This window comes from Glossina fuscipes, unplaced genomic scaffold (genome assembly GCF_014805625.2).
Source record: "Glossina fuscipes isolate IAEA_lab_2018 unplaced genomic scaffold, Yale_Gfus_2 1, whole genome shotgun sequence".
In the NCBI taxonomy this organism is placed as follows: domain Eukaryota; kingdom Metazoa; phylum Arthropoda; class Insecta; order Diptera; family Glossinidae; genus Glossina; species Glossina fuscipes.
Window position 1 is genome coordinate 43273504 of NW_023998415.1, and position 3134 is coordinate 43276637.

A 3134-nucleotide genomic window follows, 5' to 3' on the forward strand; every position below is an offset into this window, starting at 1 on the left:
ACACACACATAAACAGAGACAATTTCACGAATGCATTCTTGGTACACATATACATATACACTAACTTATTTATCTAAGCATGTATTTTAGTGCCATTAGCTAAAATATTTAATTATTCAACTTTGTACACATTGTGCAGGTTACATATATATACATATATATATATATATATATATACATATACATATATATATATAAATGTATGTGGGCGTATGCGTGTGTGTATATCAGTCGATGACTTTTAATTTTTGGCTAAATGAAGCATTTAAATTGCATAATTAAATGGAAATTGAAATTTTTGTCAAAAACCCAACGTAATTGTTTAATTCTAACTAAAAATTTAACTGATCATCAGTAATTATGATAATTGGTTGAATATATTAAAACTTATGGCAGACATTATAGAAACAGGGTTGCAATTAATATAGATACTAAAATTATGGCCCTACAGGCTTATCGCAATTTCGTCTCTCTCTCTCTCTCTCTCGTTATATTCTCTCTGAATATCTACTTAACTTACGAGTTATTCATTCAACTATCAAGCATTGGCTTGGCCACGTTGCTGCCAATGAATGAGGAATGAATAATATTAGTTTTTTTTCAAAAATATATATATATATCAAAGCTCGTGTACGATATGCATCAGGATTGATAATAGTTGAGTGAATAAAAACCATACTCCGAAGGAAAGACATCATTAGTTCCATTTACAATAATTTACTTTACTGGGACTCAAATGGCGTTGCAACCGCCCGAAGGACTTGAATAGAATCGCTTTTTTATTTGATTCAAGGTTATCTGTCCATCTGCCCTATTTTCTATAACTGTTTTAAGCGAATGTTTAACGATCGATCGTGGACGGCTTGTTTTTCTATTAAAAAAAAAAAAATCGGCGAAATACATGCCTTTCATCACTACTCATGTAGTTGTCATTTAAACTGCAACAATGTTTATCGCAACAGTGTTTGTACTGACCGTGACTCGAATTTAATAAATTTGTTATTTTTTTTTGCATAATCTGCCGAAATGCCGACATCGCTTTAGCTTTGATGCACAAATTTTAAGCACGAATGCTGCTTGTCCATGTGTTCACTCACTTCAATCGTTTCCAACTAATTATTTTAGATGATAATAATTGTTAGTGGAATTCGTTGAAGATACGTAGAAGCAGGAGAGTTTACGAGTAAATACGATATGATCAGTAAGATTTCCACTTTGTGCGACCTACGACCTTAAACCAATCGATTCGAAACGAAAATTATTTTATTTAACTTGAGTTGCGATAGTTTTCAGTCTTGTTAAGTTTTAGTTAAAATAATTTTGTCCAATCGATAATGCATCGGAGTAACATAGACGTTGTCTCGAATAAAAAATTCATATTATTTGTAGAAAGTACTAACTCTCCAGCGATGTCTGTTCAATTGTTGTTGAGTTTCGTAGGTTAATTAAAAACATTGCCGTGCAACCTTAGCCTTGGCTTGCAAAGTGTTATGGATACTCTTCATCGATGATCAGGTACTCAGGGGATGCCCCCTATTCCTGTAACGCGATGACTGTCAGAAAAAAGATGGGAGAGAGAAAGAACTAGCAATGGGATGACGGCAGCATAGTGTAATCAATAAGGATTATGCCTTCCCCGATTGAACACTCACACCATAGCTGCAAGTAAAGAAAAGTTTAATGCCCTTGAAAACTCTAGAAAATCCAGAAAATTATTCGCGATAATCGAAAAGTAAAGTTGGAAGAGAACGACGTACTAAAGATATCAAAAGGCAGTGCAATCATTTTTTTTTTTCGTGAAAACTTGGGCATGAAACTGTGATTTTCCGATTAGGTGCTACAATTAACCGCATTGGAGCAGAGGAATCTAATATCGTAAGTTGATGATCTAGATCTGGTCTTTAACGGCGATTATATGTTTGCAAGTCCTCAACCAGATGAGGAAGAAAAGTAAATAAGACTTGACAAATAAAATGTTGAGAAAGGCCTTGAAACGTTCGAAAAGCCTTGAACTCCTCTTTATCTCAATCCTAAATAAGATTTTTTTGATGAACAAAGTTCAAGTGTACCCGAAAAAAGTTACCCTACCCTATTTAGACTTATTGATCGACATATTAAATACTTCTTGTAGATGTTTGCATCACGTATCGGACCTAATTTCGAAATTACGCTGTATGTATGTATCCTTATCTATATGTATACGTATATGTGTTATAGGAAGCCTGAAAATTTTTTTTTTAATTGTTGCAAATATAACGACGAAAATGAGTATACTTCCATTCTTTGTTTGGGGTAGAGGGAGGTGATGCAGGCCCGGCCCCCCCCCCCCCCGCCATTAATAAAAACCTTTAGATTTTCGAAAATTATTTTTACTGCTTGCACCTGGACCTTAAAATCGTTGAAATCTTGCAATGACTGCAAAAATTTATTTAATTTACTTTTCTTTTATATAAAGTTTTTCATTTTGTTTTTCTTCTTCATTTATTTATTTATTTATTTATTTTTTTTTTTTGCTGCAAAAGAACATTTTACGCTATTCATTCAAAGTACAAAAGAAAAACGCAACTCACATTTTTTTGCATTAACAAACAAAAATTCGTTTATAGTTTTACACGTTTATAGCTTTTGTTTGCCTCATGTCCGAGCAGATTGTGATGATCATACTTAAAGGCGACGTGCTTGAATGATAAAAGCAATAAAACAAAAAATACATACATATATATATATATATATATATATATATATATATATAGTATATATAGTACTTACATAGGATAGGATATATCTTATATAGAGAGATATATATACTTATATAGAGAGAATATATTACGGGTCCCAATTGGCTTTTGTTTAAAGAAAATGCAATGAATGCGAGCTAATATGTTAATGCAAACTGCAAATTTGAGCGTGTAGAGTTAAAATAACAAAAACAAAGCAAAAAGTTCAAGAAAATATAGAAACAATAAAAACAGAAGAAAGAAATCTTTTCCTCTTTTATAACAGAGTATGATACCGTATAGATGGATGCTTTCAATGATGACGACGATGCTGATGACGATGATGCTGATGACGATGATGCGAATAATGATGATGAGACAGTTCTGTTGATTTGTGTTATTTGTATATGCATATGT